Source organism: Molossus molossus, unplaced genomic scaffold (assembly GCF_014108415.1).
Source record: "Molossus molossus isolate mMolMol1 unplaced genomic scaffold, mMolMol1.p scaffold_m16_p_13, whole genome shotgun sequence".
NCBI classification, from domain to species: Eukaryota; Metazoa; Chordata; class Mammalia; order Chiroptera; family Molossidae; genus Molossus; species Molossus molossus.
In genome coordinates, this window is record NW_023425348.1 from 60,589,099 (window position 1) to 60,608,043 (window position 18,945).

Sequence of the window (18,945 nt, forward strand, 5' to 3'; positions counted from 1 at the left end):
TAGACCCTGCCCCAAAAGGCAATATATGCAACACATTATATTGGAGGGCATTTTTTTCTTCAAAATTTAAAGTCAATTTTGTTGATGTATAACTTACAGTAAAATTCACCCTTTTGAGATGTACAATTCTGTGAGTTTTGATATACATAGAACATTTCCATCACCTCAAAATAGTTCCCTTGTCCCAATCTTCTTCCCCAATACACAGCCCCTGGAAACCACTGATGCCCTTTATGTCCCTCTGGTGTGTGGCCTTTTCCACATTGTCACATAACGGAATAACATGGTATGTATAGGTTTTTGGTTCCCATCATTTAATGCAATGCTTTTGAGTTTCATTCATTTTGTTGCATGTATCAGTAATTTGTTCCTTTTCATTGCTGAGTATGGATGTACTTTATTTTTTATTGATTTGAGAGAAAGAGAGAGAGAGAGAGATATTTGTTGTTCCACTTATTTATACATTCATTGGTTGCTTCTTGTATGTGCCCTGACTGGGGATTGAACCCACAACCTTGGCATATTGGGATGACACTAACTAACTGAGCTACCTGGCAAGGGCTAGATGTACTTTAAAATTAATGACACTTTCCCTGGCCAGTTTGGCTCAGCCGTTAGAGTGTCGGCCCATGATCAGAGAGTCCTGGGTTTGGTTCCAAGAACACGTACCTCCGTTGCAGTTTGTTCCCAGCCCTGGTTGTGGTCGTGTGGGTGACAGCCACTTGATGTGTCTCTCTCACATTGATGTTTCTCTCTCTCTTCCTCCCTCTCTCCCTCCTGCTCTATCTGTAAATAAATGCAAAATAGTCCTCAAGTGAGGATTTAAAAAAATGCAGAACATTTAGAGCTTTCACATGCATATTTTCTTTCATTTTAACAATAATTCTAATATGGTAAATACTATCCTTATTTTACAGGTAAGGAAATTTGGGCATAGGAAGGCTCTATGGCCCTCTTCTGGCAGGGACTAGTAAGTAGACTCAAGAATCAAGCAAAAATTTTGACTTTTAATCTGGTGTTCTTGTTGCAATACCATGAAAAACACTAGTCTGAAGAAACCTTTCAGAATCAAGCTGAGGTCAAAGATGGCTTTTCTAAAGTTGGGTCTAGGGGAGGGCTTGAATCACCTCTGTTAAAGAAGACAGATGGGGCCAAGTCATTCATTGAGCCTATCCCCAAGGAGATCAGAATAGGTTGGGCACTGGCCATGAGTAGTTGATATCACTGAAGCCCATCTAAGGCCACGTTGAAGGACTGAGAGAAGCAGGAACCCTCTCTGGACATATCTAGACCCCGCAATCCAGAGAATTCAGGCATCTGAACTTTCCCACTTTTCTAACAGAATTCTAAGACAACTCTGACCCTTCCCAAAATATCTCCACCAATTAAGAATTTCACTGGGCTCAACTTTACCATTTAAGAATTCACATACTTTGAGAAGGTTCAGAGAAAGGACTGTCAGTTGGAGAAAATATATATAGTTGCCTAATTAGAAGTGTTTAATTGGCTTACCATTGCTGCTATACCAAATTGCCACAAATTTAGTGTTTTAAAACAACAACAAAATGTATTACCTCATAGTTCTGCAGGTCAGAGTCTGAAATAGGTTCTATAATCTAAAATCGAGTGGTCAGAAGGGCTGTGTTCCTTTTGGGAACTCCAGGGAGAATATGTTCTGTTGCCTTTTCCAGCGTCTAGAGGCCACCTGCGTGCTCATGACCCTTTGTCCATCTTCAAAGCCAGCAACATAGCATCTTTGAATCTGCCTCTGGCTCTCCTGCTTCTTCTATTACGTCAGAACCTTTGTGATAACGTTGTGCCTGCCAGATAATCCAGGATAATCTCCCCATCTCAAAATCCTTAATCATATCTGCAAAGCGCCATGTAAGATAACATATTAGAAGGTTCCAGAGGTTAGGACATGGACATCTTTGTACCAAAATTAGAAGCTTTGGATGGTAACCAGATGGGAAATGGTCTTCCTCCTTATGTTTGTCTTATCATCTTGATGTGTGAAATCTATGGCAAAGGAGTTTTCTGACCCTGAGATGTGGTTTTTGAGATATTAACAGTGCTGGCTCCATGGATGGTAAAGAAGGACTCCTCACTGCACTCCCTGGGTCTTCAGCAGAACATATTTGGGAGGGGAAACATCCCAGTCTCCAGTTTTTCTTGCTAAACGGGCTTGGTGGTACCTTGGTCTTGGTCCTCCCTGATCTTCTTTGCCAGCTCCTCCTTTTCTTCCCTCCAGATATTCAGGGTTCCTCTGGGCAAGGATGAAGGCCTTCTCTTCTCAGTCTATATACTTTTCCTTGTCTTTGTCATCCCCTCTCCCATGCTAACAATCCAAAACATATATTTCAAGCACAAATCTCCCTTCTAAACTTCAGACCTTTATATTCAATGACTTATTTTATGTCTCTACTTCCATGAAACATTGGCTTCTTAACATATTCAAAAGTGAACTTGGGAAAGTAACAAGTGTTGTACATTGCTGGTAGAAATGTAAAATGGGTCAGCCACTGTGGAAAACAGTTTGGCATTTCCTCAAACAGTTTAACAAGAATTAACATATGACCTAGCAGGTCCACTCCTAGGTATATACCCAAAAGAACTAAAAACAGGTACTCAAGCAAGTCCTTATACACAAATGTTCACAGTAGCAATAATGACAATAGTCGCAAGTGGAAATGATCCAAGTGTCCATCAATGGATGAATGAATAAACAAGCTGGTATATGCACACAAGGAGATACTTCTTCAGCCATAAAAAAGAAAGAAGTATTAATACATGTTACAACTTAGATGAACCTGGAAAGACAAATATCTATTATCTCACTTATATGTGAAACCTAATGAACAAAATAAGCTGACAAACAAAACAGGGCCAGAGGTATGGATGCATGGAACAGAATGTCAGATCTCAGTAGGAAGTGGGGGAGGGGAGGGGAAGAATAAACCAAAGAACATATATGCATATATGCATAACCCATGGACACAGACAATAATGTAGAGAAGGCCTGGAGTGAGCTGTGGGTTGGGTGGAGGGGGGCAAAATTAGGGAACATAGGGGGCATCTGTAATACTGGCAACAATAAAAAAAAATGAGACTCCAAATTTCAGAAAGAGATCACAGGCAGAGATACAAATTTAGAAGTCACTGGTATAGTGATCATATACAGTGATACCTCGGTTCTCGAACGCCTCGGTTTTCGACCAAATCGGTATTCAACCAGGAGATTCGAGAAACTTTTGTCTCGGAATCCGAACAAATATTTGGAACTCGAACTTCCGAGATGAGCCGAGTTGAGCCGAATGGCGTTCATTCGGCCCAGCGCGCCTTGCTTGCGTCATCAGTGTGAGTGCAGAGAGAGAGTCACGCTTTGTGGAGTCACGCTTTCCTATTGGGTGTTTCATTGCTTCGGTTCTCGAACAATTCGGTTCTCGATCGTCCTCCTGGAACGAATTATGTTCGAGAACCGAGGTATCACTATATAAAGACACAGGACTGGATGAAATTCCTAAGGGAGAAAATGTATCAAGAAATAAGAGATCCAGTGCTAGGCCCTGGGGTGTGCCAAGGTTCAGAGGTTAGTAAGAGGAAGAGGAGCTAAAAAAGGAGGCTGAAGATGTATACTAGGAGAGAAAAAACATGAGTGAAGACAGTGTCACAGAAACCAAGAGAAGAAAGTGTTTTAAGAAGGAAGATTTCTGCCCAGCCAGTGTGGCTCTGTGGTTGAGCATTGACCCATACACCAAGAGGTTGCCGGTTTGATTCCTGGTCAGGGCATATGCCCAGGTTGTGGGCCTGATCCCCAGTGGAGGCATGCAGAAGGCAGCCAATCGTTGTTCTCTCTCATCGGTGTTTCTATCTCTCTCTCCTTCTCTCTTCCTCTCTCTAAAATCAATAAAGAAAAAAAAATTAAAAGAAAAAAAGAAGGAAGATTTCTTCAGTTGCCTTTAACACATCTTTAACTTGAGGACCACTGGACTGAGCAACAGGGAAGTCACTATGATCCTTGACAAGAGCAATGTCAGTGATGTGGGGCAGAGGAAATCCACTTTACATGACCAGAAATGAGACTAAGTAAGAGAGATTATGTCAGCTCTTTCAGAATTTTTGTTGTAAAGAGGAGCAGAAAAATGTGGTAGCAGCTTCAGGGAAACATAAGGTAAAGGGAGGGTTTTGAGCCCTTTTTAAGAATAGGAGATAAAGAAAGAATGATCCAGTACAGCAGAAGAAACAGATATTTTGGGAAAGTGGGAGAATATTTGTAGAAGCAAAGTCCATCCCATTGACCTTATTAATTCTAATAGGTCAATCTCCTGACTTCCTGGTACATAATCATAACCCCTAAAAAGGCAACTGAAAAAAAAAAGAAAAATAGAACTTTTCAAACACGTGATCATCATAAAAGTCAGGATAGTGGTTTGTTTTGGGGAGAAGCACAAGTTATGATTGAGTGGGGGCATAAAGGGGGCATCTGCCCTGGCCAGTGGCTCAGTTTGTTGGGCATTGTCCTGTGCACTCTCAACGTTGATGTTTCTCTCTCTCTCAAAAAAAAAATCTTAAAAAAAATGAGGGGCATCTGGGTGATTGACAAAGGTCTATTTCTTGAGCTGGGTGATGGATACAGGAGTATTTGCTTTTCAATAATTCAATTAGATGCAAATTTATTTCATGCAGTTTTCTGTGTTATAGTTGACAAAAATTATTAACAAAAACAAACTATGAAAAAATAATAGCATTTTTGGTCCTTTTATAAAATATTTTAGTACTTATACCTTTTTTTGTTAATCTTCACCCAAGATTATTTTTCCATTCATTTTTAAAGAGAGTGGAAGATGTTTCTGTCTCTCTCTCCTTCTCCCTTTCTCTCTCTCTAAAAAATTAATAAAGAACAAAAAATATGCTCGGCCGGTGTGGCTCACTGGTTGAGTGTCGACCCATGCACCGGGAAGTCGCTGGTTCGATTCCCGATTGGGACACATGCCCAGGTTGTGGGCCTAATCCCCAGTGGGGGGCATGCAGGAGGCAGCCAATCAATGTTCTTTCTCATCAGTGTTTCTGTCTCTCTCTCCCTCTCCCTTTCTCTTTCTCTAAAAAACCAATAAAGAAAAATATTTATTATTTTAAAAAGAGAGTGGAAGAGAGGGAAGAAGGGGGCGGGGTGAGGAGAGTAAGAGAGAGAGAGAGAGAGAGAAACATCCATGTAAGAGAGATACATCGATTGGTTGCCTCCCACACAACCCCGACCAGGGCTGGGGATTGAATCTGCAACACAGGTAAGTGCCCTTGACCGGGAATCAAACCTGAGACCCTTTGGTCCTCAGGCCAACACTCTAACTGCTGAGTCAAACCAGCCAAGGCCAGACTAGTTTTCAAGGTTTTCCTTTTATTTTGTTTATGGCTTTCCCAGAATTTATGAGAAGTATTTGGCGATATTATATTGACAAGTCCTGAGACAGTTGACTTTTCTGTTTAAGGAGACAAACATTCCCCCTTCTTTTGTCTTTCCCAAAATGGCTGACTGTTTTTTGTTTAGTGGGTGAGATAAACTCTCCTTTCTTTCCTTTCCTCTTCCCTCCTCCTGCCTTATCGGTTCCAGGGTGGTTTAAGCTATTTATTCTCTGGTTAGGAAGGAGAGACATTAACCCTTTGCTTTCAAGTGTCCTTGGCTGGTAAATATAAGGTCTTGCTGCAAACTGGCTGCAAGCTGCCCCCAGTTTGGCCTTAATTTTCATGTCTCAGTTTCTCTATTCCTCCTGTCCTGGAATTGTTCTAGCCTCCTGCTGTCCTGTTACAATTATTTTATCTTAACTAACAAATTTCCTGGTTTATTAGTTCATCTTCTGTGAACAGAACCCTGGTTTTCCTCTGGGAACTCACTGCTGACTCCCAGTCTCAGTCAGTCTATTTGCTTTGGGGTGGACTTGATTGGACCCCCTCCCACCCAGTTCCAGGGTAGTCACATGAGTCTAGACAGCTGATTAGAGGATCACAAGCCTTTAACCATATTAATTGGTTCAATGATGGTCACATGATCCAATTTGAGCCAATGATCGTCAGGCCCAAGATTTGTTTACAATTTAGAGGAGGAGAATTTCTCTTATCTTTAACCTTGGAGGATAAAAGCCAGAAGCTAATGGAAGTCATCCAGCAGAGAAGGCTTATTGAGTTTTGCCAACATGGAGAAGAGCTCTATTGAAAGAAAAAGAGAAAGTAGGCCCTAATGACATTGAACATCTGGAACCAGCCATACCTGAAGCTTGATACCGTTTTTTACTAAACCAAAGGACTTTGATCTATAAGTTACTCTTTCTTCTATGCAATGAATTCATTTTTTTATTTTCTTGAAGTAAATCCTTGAATAACTTTTTGTTTCCCAGAAAGATTGCATGGTTATTTTACTTTCAAAATACTCACAAACAATAGAGTGTTCCAATTCCAGAACTTTGCTGTCTTTGTCATTTCATGTATCTCCTTGGGGAAATAACAAATAAAACTAATACAGCATTTCAGATGATGGCACTTCAATGTTCATGTAATACAGATGTAGGAAAGAAAGCATTTTTAGGTAAGAAAATGGGCTTTGTAGTCAGACAAGTTGCAGGTTCAAATTCCAACTCTTCCACTTATCCATGTGATCATGACAAATTTCTTAACTTCTCTGAACCTTTCTTCATTCAGAAAACTGAGATAATATTATTGCCCTTGTGAGATTGTGGTAAATTCCTTAGATCAGGACCTAGCACACAGGAAGCAATTGTAAGTAATTGTAAGTTTCCTTCCTATTCCCTTTCCTTATGGCTCTTCAATAAAATAGAATATCACCATAGCCAGGAATATTTGTTTTAATACATGGTTTAACCCCAAATCCTTATATAAATATCTTATCAAAGTTTGAAAAGTAACACTAGCATTCATGATCTTCACAGTTATTTTTAAAACGTTGCAGTCCCAAGATGTTATGCTTCTAAGATAGCAAAAGATGTAAAAATTTTAGTGTTGAGTTATTAAATAATATATAAAATGTGGGTGTATGTTGTATAGAAAGTACGAAGAAGAACTTGTCTTTTTTGAGCAGTAGGACTAAGCAATGGAGGACATTAAGTTCATGAGGAGCGTGCTCAGATTCAGTTTTATTCAGCAAACAATCTTAAATAATCTCCAACAGCTGATGCTTCCCGAGTACCTATTTTTCTAGGCACTGCTCTGATAACACTATTCCTACTCCAAACCTCAGGCAACATCTGATTTGCTTTCTGTCTCTATGGATTTGCCTTTTCTAGAATTTCATGTGAATGGAATCATATAACAACAACAACAAAAAAGACTAAAGCAACGTGTAGCCTGGCCACACACACCTCAGGAAGAATCATTCTCTGCAAAGTTATTCCAAGGCTCATCCACGGGGATTTTATTTTAATACCATGTTACATACAGATTGAGGGTCCAAAATGCATAATTTCTAATTGACTAGAGATTTAGGTAAAAGGAAGAATTAGTTTGGGTATCAAAATGTGATTTGTACTACTTATGATTAAGAAAAAAATCCTTTCAGGGTATGGAAAAAAGTCCTTTTAGGGAAAAAAAAATTAGGCCCAAAGTAAAAGTTGTGCTTATTATTCAACAGCATGATGTCTGTATATGCATGTGAAAACTGGGGAGGTTTTTTCCTCTTAAATTATGTTTTCAATTTTACAAAGTACTTTTATTTATACTGTTTACTATGATCCTTAAAGTAACTGAGATTCAGAATGGTTCTATGACTTGTCCAAATCTTGTAAATGGCATAAAAAGAACCTGAAACAAGATGTTCTCTCCCTCAGTTCTGTGCTCATCATACTACCATTTTTAAGAAGAAACTTGGTTTGAACTCCAGTGAATGAATATGTGTTCAGTTCACTTTCTTTCATTTAATTAAAAGCATCTTGAAACAAGCTACAACCATCCTCCAGAAACCACAATCACAATGGGAATGCCCCATGAGCTTACCTGTCTATGGCATTGTAAGTATTTGTTTCCTTTTCTCCTTTACCATAAACCCCTTGAGGGTAAGAACTGTGCCCAGAATCCAGCACAGGGCCGGTTACAGAGAAGGTGCTCAATAAATAATTATTGAGTACATGTTTGCTGAGAGGGAATGAATGAATACAAAATTGAGCCAGTCTATGTGAGAGAAATGGAAGATGTGGTAATAAAACAAAATGCTCTCTGTAATCCTTAATCAGAAAGATCAAAGCTCCATTTATGTATCTGAGTAGGAAACAGAGGCTGTTTTCACAAGACCTCAGATGTTAGAGGCCATATGGGATTCTATCCATGTTCAAATGGAAAGTAATCTGATGAGACAAAGGGGTGAAGGACAGAGATCAGGCCAGGACATAATCTCTTTAGTCCTCAGGATCCCAATCTACTAAATCTCCTTCCAAAAGTACAGAAATCTTTGCACCATGATGCCTTCAGGGAGCACTCATCCCCGATGACACCTGAATGTGTGGGAAGAGCTGTGTACAAGTGATCTGCACACAGCCTTATGAGTGTTTCACTCCGAACCTGCTCTCAGTTACACTTTTAAAAATAACAGCTGGCGCCCTGGCCGGTTTGGCTCAGCGGTTAGAGCGTCGGCCTGCGGACCACAGAGTCCCGGGTTCGGTTCCCGCTAAGGGCATGTACCTTGGTTGTAGTTTGTCCCCAGCCCCAGTTGGGGTCGTGTGGGTGGTAACCACTCAGTGTGTCTCTCTTGCATCGATGTTTCTCTCTCCCTCCTGTTCTAACTGAAGATAAATGCAAAAATGTCCTGGGGTGAGGATAGAAAAATAAGTACATAAATAACAACTGAAAACACTGTTTATGATTTGAACATTTTTGCTTCAACACATTACTCCAAGAAATGTTGGCTTTTGGTCATTTTGGACACATTGAGCAAAACAACCCAAATAGTATCAGTCATGACAAAGCCTTCTGTGTGCTGTGCATTACAGCTTGCCTCCCATCAGACAGTAAGTGACAGGCAGGGCGCAGTATCCAAGACCTCACTTATCCCAGGGAATTTTCAATTCAATGTACCACAAAATTAAAAAAAAAAAAAAAGGGTTAAGAAACCCAAAGGATTTCTTTCTTTTTAAATTTCTTCCGGTTTTTAGACTTCCTTTGACTTTGGGTTCTAAGTCATATGGAAACCTCCTAACCCATTATTAAGAGAGAGTTACTGGGGTGGTGAACACACCATACAATATACAGAGGATGTACTATAGAATTGTACACCTAAATACCTATAATTTTATTAACCAATGTCACCCCAGTAAGTTCAATAAAATATTTTTTTAAAAGAGATCATTATGAAAGCACCCAAAACCACATGGGAGAGCCAAGACAGTGTAGGTCCAGGGAACATGATTTACAGAAAAGATAATGGGAATGTTGTCCCCTGGAGATAGTCAATCCAGCATTCCCGCTCAGGTTAATAAAGTAAACAGTGTGAGAAAATGCCACTAACTGAGGAAATACAGAGAGTTCTGAATCATGAGGAAGTGCAGGCTATTCAGATTTCGCCGAAGAGGGAGACTCAGCCTAAGGGACAATTGTGCTGGGGCAAACAGCCCCGTCGCCTGGGGACACTTGATTTCCCCCAATGTCTGCTGTCTCCGTGTTTGTTCTGCACTGTTTAAAGAGGCATTATCACTCTCCTTATTCAATGCGACTAGTCATTTCTGCTACAAGTCAAACAGCATTTGTTGAGGCTGCAAAAAGCAAAGCCAGGACCATTTGTCTAATTAATGATCTCTGAAGCTTTTATGAAAGGGTATCAATAAGTCTACATCAGGGAAAATGAGCAAACTTGATGATTAACCTCCCTTCTCCTCTGTATCTCCAACTGAGCTCAAGGTAGGGTGGCCAAGCTTTCACAGTAATCAGGAAGATTCTGAGAGTCTAAATGTGACCATCTGGAAGGGCCAAGGGAAGGAAATACACCACGCGGAGACAACAAATGCTATTCCTGGAATTCCAAATGGACAGAGAGACTGTCCTTTCATCTTTAAGAAAATCCTATATATTTATGGCAATACCCCGAACCGCCCCCCCCCCCCAGAAGAGGTTAGTTGGGGGCATCTTTTCTTGCCAGATATTAGAAGACTTTACAGGGTGCACTGTGGCAGAAATTAATTTAAAAAGCCCCAGCCTTTCCTTACAGAGAAGCAGCCAAATCCTTAATCTGCCTTTAGTCATCAATGGGGGCTCTGGCTTAAGAGGGCAACAAAGCCACTGATAATCAGACGTGTAAATAGCCTGGATGTGACCTGCTTGGAAGGGGCCAAGAAAGGAAGGCTCGGGAAACCCAGGGACAGCCGTTGCACCCTGTAGGTGATACGGTAAATACAGTTCACACAGCCATTTAGCAAGTTCAGAGCCACTTCAAGACATTGTGGAGAGCCTAGGAGAGCCTCTCCGCAGCCCCGGAACAGCGATGGGCATTCTGTCCTCTTCAGGCTGTGTCTGGGCGCAGGCCGTTGAGTATTGGAGACACACTCCCAGGTTGCACCTGGCCCACATGTGCAGCAGAAATGGTTATTGTTTGCCTCTGTAATAAAATCATTGAGTAAATTTTGTAGAGCTTTAAATCAGCCTCATATGCATCACCAGGAAAGGTAGGGGGATGGGGATGTACAGAACTCCAGGGACACTCAAGAGGACCAGTGTGGCTTGTAAAGGCCGTGCACTGGAAATGCTAGAAAGTCACAAACTTAGTACTGACCGTGAAATCCAACCAATATCATGCAAAACCCAATAACACTACAGCACCCTGTCACTTGTAGCAACCAATTCTTCCACGCCAATGTGCAGTTTCTTCCGAAAGCCCTGCAAAAATCACTCTCAGGGTCATGGGCCAAAAAACAGAGGGGCAAGACCACGAAACGTAGCACCTGTTGCTTGCAATGGTTTAGCTTTCATGTGGTGGTAGCAATAAGGGGACTGTTAATTGGCATCTTTCAGCCAAATTTTTTTTTTTTTTTTTTTTTTATCCTCACCTGAGGATATTTTTCCATTTTTTGTACAGATAGAGTGGGAGGGAGAGAGAGGAAGGGAGAGAGAGAGAGAAACATCGACATGAAGGGACACATCGAGTGGCTGCCACCCGCACGACCAACCAGGGCCGGGGACAAATTGCAACCGAAGTACGTGCCCTTAGCGGGAACCGAACCCGGGTCTCTCCGGACCGCAGGTCGACGCTCTAACCGCTGAGCCAAGCTGGCCAGGGCCAGCCAAATTTTTTTTAAAATTGTATTTATTGGGGTGACATTGGTTCACAAAGCTAAACTGGATTCAAGTGCTCAACTCAAGAAAACATCATCTGCACACTATATCGTGTGCCCATTGCCCCAAGCAAAGTCTCCCTCCATCCCCCTCCCCCTCATACTTTGCCCACCTCCACCTAACCCCCACCCCCTTCCTTCTGGCTATCACCCCACTGTTGTCTGTATCTATGTTATGTATATGTTTTCTTGCTTAATCCTTTCACCTTTTTTAACCCAGCCCCCAACCCCGCTCCCCTCTGACAATTGTCAGTATGTCCCATGTATCCATGCCTGTTTCTATTTTATTCATCAGTTTATGTTGTTCATTAGATTCCACATATAAGTGAGACATATTGTACTTCTGAAAAAGGCTCATGTTGGCTAAGGATCCCACTAATTTGGACTAAGATCACTTCAAGGACAGAGAAAATCAGATTCTGGTTTTGTGGCTCCTGGTTTACTCATTCTGGGAGCCCTGTTCAACAAAAAGAACACAAAATTTCAAATTCAAAATGGTAGGCACCTCCTAGGATCTTGGAAGGGGCCCCAGCAAGTGAGCGCCCCTTAATCCAGTGGTTCCCAAACTTTGCTGTACATTAGAACCATTTGGGTTCCTGATGCCCAGTTTGCACCCCATACCAATTACATCAGAATGTGCAGGGGTGAAACCCAGGCAGTTTTTAAAGGTTCCTAGGAGATTCTTCCGTGCATCAGAGTTCGGAAACCATGCTTTACGATTAAGCTTCATTAGCTTCACATAAGCCTGTCTCTGGACAGGGAACATAGTTTTCACTCATCTAACTAACATCTGTGGAACAACTGCCATATTCCAAGCACTGTATCCCCAGCACTTAGCGCTGTATTTGACGAGTAGCTGGCAATCAGTGAATTTGAATATAAATGAACACTAGTTAGGCAGTCTCTCCTGTTTCATACTGGCAACTGGGTGTAAACTGAATTTAAAATTCTTCGGTTTATCTTTCCCTTTAGATGTGTCAGCTTCTACAGAAACACTCTGGGTTTCCCCCGAGGTAAAGATGCTTCATGGCTCCATCATACACATTAGGTGATCGCTATGGATTCTGGATACAAAACAAGTCAGCAAGCCTCCTAAGATATCACAAAGTATCTTTTTCATCCATTGTCCTCCTCTTTGTTTTCTTGGAAATGAATCTATGTGGAGGAATACTCAGTATATCTGCCTATAGAAATCCCAAGTCTGTGAGGATTCGAACTTATCGGCTGAAACTGTGGCAACTCCATCTCCTCTCTCTTTTTTTTAATCCTCACTGAGGATATTTTTCCATTTATATTCAAGTAGAGAGAAAGAGAGAGAGGGAGAGAGAGAGACACTGATGTGAGAGAGATGCATTGACTGGTTGCCTCTTGCAAGACCCCAACCAGGGCCCAGGACCCAATTGCAACCGAGGTACATGCCCTTGACTGGAATTGAACCCGAGACTCCTTGGTCTGCAGGCCGACACTTTAACCACAGAGCCAAACCGGCCAGGGCTATCTCCTCTGACTCTTTTCCCATGTTACAGGGTCTCAAAATGCAACTCATACCATTACTGAGATGTGCAAAGAAAAGGACCAGCTTCATTTTGCCACCATCATGAATCTGGTATATCTCTGGAATCCCCCCATCTGTTAGTAGCAGAAAAATTAATAAACCAACCATCCAATTGAGTTTAAATTTATTTTGGTCTAATAATTTAAATAGACCTTTCAAGAATTGCACAGTCTTTAATTTTGAAAAGTACAGAAGGTTCGGTGTCTCAGACTCAGATAACTTCCTCCTAGACGGTAGAAGGGATACAGAGTGTACCTATGAGACTTCTTGGTGGGTGTGAAGAGGATTGTGTTCTTTCCAACTCTGACCTCTTAGTGTCCACACTGCTGATTGCTTCACCAATGTTTGAGGCTGTGTCTTACTGCTAATGTAAATTCATAATTTTGTCTCTTTTAGCATGGGTCAGACTCCACAGTGCTTCCTGAGTGACTAGGCTTCATCTCAGCTCCCACTGGCAATAAACCCTTCAATATCTTACAAACACATCATTCCTCCAGCCTCCTGGACCAGGGCCTTGCCTCCCCTCCAGACTCTGTTGTGGCATCGCCATGCCTTGCTTTGGCAGGCCCGTTTGCACGCCCACTAGCTCTCAAGTAAGCACTGCTATTACGTGGGATATTCAGACAGCTTGGGAAAGCTAAAACTCAGCCTCCCTCTGCAGGTGAGAATGGCCAAGCCCTAGACTGGAATGGGAACAGCTGGAGAGGTGATTTCCTTGTGAGGTCCCACAAGAAATGTGAGGGCAAGCATTTATCTGCTGTCTGTAACTGTCACACAAGGTGGGCAGTAGTGGAAGGATGCTTACTGTGGGGCCTGCATATAAAGTGCAGGGAGACAGTCACCCACAAAAGGACCTATGTATTTTCTATAGTTATGTAAGCCTCAAGAGGGCCCCAAATCTCTGACTAGTGTGGAACTCGGAATGAAAGTACACCATGTCAGGGGAAGGGATATGGACTTTGGCTTTGAGAAACTGATGGAATGAATAGCTATTAACTAGCTCCTATTTTCTTCCTATCTTGAATTGTCACCTTCTGAATCCCACTGAGCAGTACTTAACACGTGGCAAATCCAACAAATTACAACATACTGTGGCATGAATGAAAGAATGAGGTGTTCGTCTACAGTTCAGTTTCTCTCCTCATGGCTTCAGTAAACTTCAACAAAGCACTTACTGATCACATTGGAAATTTATCTGATTGAAGATACAATGAGACCTGTGTTTATTAATATATCCCAGTTCTCCCACAGACCAAGTCCTCTGCCCATTAAATCCTCCAAGGCTCGACAGCAATGTTACAGAAACCAACACTAGCATGTATGGTGAGAACTGGTCAAGAGGGATGGTAGAGGCTTAAAAAGAACTGAGCTCAAATTTCAGAGCCAGAGAAGACAAAATAGATTTTAACCAAAAATAAGTATTTCCCAAACTCCAGGATGTGGCAAATAAGCTCATGGCAGCTCCTCTGCAGTAGTAGACACGTAAAAATCACTAGATGGATCTGACTCGTCTGATCAGTCACCAGCTACGAAACCCTTTTTTTTTCTGTTCCCTCGGTACTTACTTCCAGTACTCATGGCCTCACCGGACAACCTTCCAAATGAATCCACTCCCCACTGTTTCTGCTGTTTGGAAATATTTAGGCAGCAGAGCCGTACCCTTCTTCCCCTGCCCGTGTCCTCCCCATTGTATACAGAATTGCAAAAGAAAAGAAACATTTCGGTGCCCTCTGGCAACAAATCCTTGAATCTCTTTCTCATCACTTCTCCAGGTGAGAGATTGGAGGGGAGACAAAAAAAAAAAATTTTTTTTTCCCAATTAATTTCCATGTGTTTCAAGTCTGAGTCAACTCGGGCACAGAGCAACCAGATGATATGATTATGGAAACTATTAATCTCTCCATCAAAGGAGAGCCAACTCGTGGTTACGTGGTTACGGAGCAGTTGGCACGTTCCTCCAAAGGGCTTCATGACCCTCCAGGTTTCCTCCGGGGCCCTGAGTGCTCAGGGTACAGCCCGGGGCAATTTCTAAAAGATAAAATAATCACTAAGTGCTTTGTGAGATGTTCTGGAAAACTGTTTTCTACTATTGCTCTAAAGAAAATAGCCAACCCACATTAAAACGTGTCCAAATACACAGAATGGAAGAGAAAAATCAAAGATTTTCAGATGACTCAAGGTTCATCTAAAAAGGTAAAATTTGTATCTTTAAAGACTAGAAAACACTTGATGTGGGCAATAAGCAAAATGGTGCATTCAGAGCAAAAAGTCTCCAAATTGCTTTTTTTTTTTTTTTCCAAATTGCTTTAAACACTGAATACTATAGTCACCAAAATGAGATAACTTCTAGAAGTTTTTTAGGACACACAGGACAGTTACCTGATTTGTCCACACATAAAAAACATCAGCAAATCCAATTGAGGAACTTTGTTCTAGGGTCCACAACATCAGCAGACTTCTTTTTCTACCAATGGTGACAGAGCACAGACCTCTCCACAATGAGGACGTTAAGACTTCAGCTTCCTCCAGAACAGCTTGCTGACTGGTCAAGCGACTGCTTTCTTGATGTAGGAAAAGTCCAACCTCAACTGCATTCTGAAGAAAGCACACTCATGGATTTACAAATGCTACCAGCCTCCCCAAATACAGTCCCAAAGGAAGAGTGAATTTCCAGAGATGCCAAATAGTATGGGTTTCAACAGGCACCATTCAAAGCAAAACTACAAGCTCCCACATTGATTAAGTGACTTATAATAAAGTTATGTGTAGCCCTGGCTGGTCTGGCTCAGCGGATGGAGTGTCGGCCCAAGGACCAAGGAGTCTCGGGTTTGATTCCAGTCAACGGCACGTGCCTTGATTGTGGTTCGGTCCCCTGCCCTGGTCTGGGTCATGTGGGAGGCAACCAGTCGATGTGTCTCTCTCCCTCCCTCCCACTCTGTCTGAAGATAGGTGGAAAAATATCCTCAGGTGAGGATTTAAAAATAAATAAAAATAAATCTATGTATAAATATATATCCCCCACTCCCACCCATCCATCCACCTTGCTTTCAACATACACTCCTTCCTGGAAGTAAGCTCATACTTCAGGAAGTCAAACTCCTCCAGGAAAATACAGAAAGCCTCTTCATCCCTTCTTCCCACAATTCCATTGTTGGAGTCTGCATGCCCTGACGTCAGTTCCACGAAGGGACTGTTGCTCAAAACATTTCAGTTTCTAATGTCATCATATAAACCCTGATTTGTAAGGAGGAAAACTCATAAAAGTCATTATAAACAGATCCATGATGTCAAAGGAAAAACAGCTAGAGTTTAATAAGCAGCTTTCTTTTATTACAATAGGTTTGACGTCATTATTTATTATTTCCAACACACAAACACAAAGCTATGTGCTACACTGTGAACCAGAATAAAAAGGATATGTGGACTTTGCTGAGTTTAATATCCTCTTATTGACAATAGATAGAAGATCTGAACAAGGACTGGGAACAGGAAATGATTTTAGTGATTTCATTACAGTAATAGAGAAAAGCATTTCCAATGACCGGGATTGACAGATGGTCTGGTAAAGGCTTCACTTCTAAACAGCCTGCAAGGCAACAAGCCCAATATTGACATAAGCTCAATATATAATTAACGAGGTATCCCAGTGAGCAGAAAAGTTTTTATAAATATACGCTGTAGCTTTCGCAGAACACAGAAAGCTGGTGTTTTAAAAGTTAATTTAAAACCATTTCACAAGGAAAGGTATTTAGAGGCAGCAAGAGGTATACAGTAAGAATATAGCTAAAGAGCTCTAATGTTCTAAGTAAAAATCATATTTACAATGAAGTATCATGTATGGTATATCTTCACTTAATTTATCTCTAGTGAAAAATAAATGTGGTTGTAGAATTTTCAGGTTTTGAGACTTTCTGATCTCATTCAAGAAGATTTAAAATGCTTTGTGAGATACAGAGTGGGGCAAAAGTAGTTTACAGTTGTTAGTTGGCAAAACAGTTTATTTATTTTTTTATCCTCACCCGAGGACATTTTTCCATTTTATGTTCAGATAGAGTGGGAGGGAAAGAGAGGAATAGAGAGAGAGGGGGAGAGAGAGAGAGAGAGAGACATCGACATGAAAGAGACACATCAAGTGGCTGCCTCCTACACGACCCAACCAGGGCCGGGGACAAACTGCAACCGCGGTACATGCCCTTAGCGGGAACCGAACCCGGGTCTCTCTGGACTGCAGGCCGACGCTCTAAGCACTGGACCAAACTGGCCAGGGCTATTCTTGTATTATTATCAGTTACTGTATTTTTTTTTTTTTTTTATCATCCTCACCCGAGGACATTTTTCCATTCTTTGTTCAGGTAGAGTGGGAAGGAGAGAGAGGAACAGAGAGAGAGAGAAACATCGACGTGAAAGGGACACATCGAGTGGCTGCCACCCACACAACCCAACCAGGGTCGGGGACAAACTGCAACCGAGGTACGTGCCCTTAGCGGGAACCGAACCCGGGTCTCTCCGGACCGCAGGCCAATGCTCTAACTGCTGAGCCAAACTGGCCAGGGCCAGTTACTGTATTTTTCATACAAAGAACTATAAACCTACTTTTGCCCCACGCTGTGTTTTGAAATCACAAAGTATAAGGACTCCAGCTTTGTTTTTTTTGTTCAAATTGCATTGGCTATTTAGTCTTTTATGGTTCCATATAAATTTTAGGATTGCTTTTTTCAATTTCTGTAAATGCCATTGGGATTTTGACAGAGATTGTATTAAAATGTACTTTGGGTACTATGAATATTTTAATAATAGTAATTCTTCCCTGTCCAGTTTGGCTCAGTGATTAGAGCATAAGCCTGAGGACCGAAGGGTTGTCAGTTCGATTCTCAGTCAAGGGCACGTACCTGAGTTGCAGGTTTGATCCCCAGCCCCGGTCATGGTCGTGCAGGAGGCAATCAATCAATGTCTCTCTCACATCAATGTTTCTTCCCCCACCCCCATCTGATGATGAATAGAAAAATATCCTCAGATGAGGATAAAAAATAAATAAAATAAAAATGTACTGAGTTTTTAAAAATAATAGTTAAAACAGGCAAGCTAATCTATAACTTCAATATTTCTTTTCTTCTATTTACTCAAATTCACAATTAACTCTCAGACATAGCAATACTACAGCCTAGTCCTGCAGAATACAAAATGTTTCAACACTTCAAGCATTTAAGATTTCCTGAACCCTAAACAGAGTTTGTATCTTAATGTCTATGGTTGGTTTCCGCATGCACTTCATCTCTGAGCACATACTCAGGGATGGCTTTTAAACTATGTTCCACTTACATGCCAGTTATTCAGGGTAATTAATTCAAAGCCAAGGCAATGGAAAATGTTAAAAATAGAGTGGAAAAGTCTTTTTATCTAGAAAGTTGGATCAGCTAAGGAAACAATTTAGCTATATATATAGCCCTTTAACTTCAGGGATAAAATATCTTTTAAAAAATGGTAAGGGGCAGAGAAAAACATGTCTTCTATATTGTCTCAAGTGGTTTAGATATTTCAAAAATCAACTCAAATTTAATTGAAAATAGAACGACACATTTAACAAATGCTAACTCAAGCTCCTCTTGTAATTCCTCTCCTTCTCTGCAAAAGAGTAGAAGGCAAAGGGTGAGTTAGATTTCACTGCCATGTAAGATTCTAACTTTCATATTTATGCTTCTGGAGAAAGCACCATTTCAAAATATCACTATTGATGCAAGCCCTAAATTTTTTTGGGGTGAATTCTTCAGATTGTGTAGTATTAAAAATTTTTTAACATTACTCATGTTTTTTAAAAAAATTATTTATTATACTTTATAGATTTGGAAAATTTTCAAACACATCAAAATACTATGAAAATATGTATGCCCTCACAAAGTTATAATAAGAAATAACAAGTAGCCCTGGCTGGTTTGGCTCAGCGGTTAGAGCGTTGGCCTACGGTCCAGAGAGACCCGGGTTTGGTTCCCGCTAAGGGCGCATACCTCGGTTGCAGATTGTCCCCGGCCCTGGTTGGTCGTGCGGGTGGCAGCCACTCGATGTGTCCCTTTCACG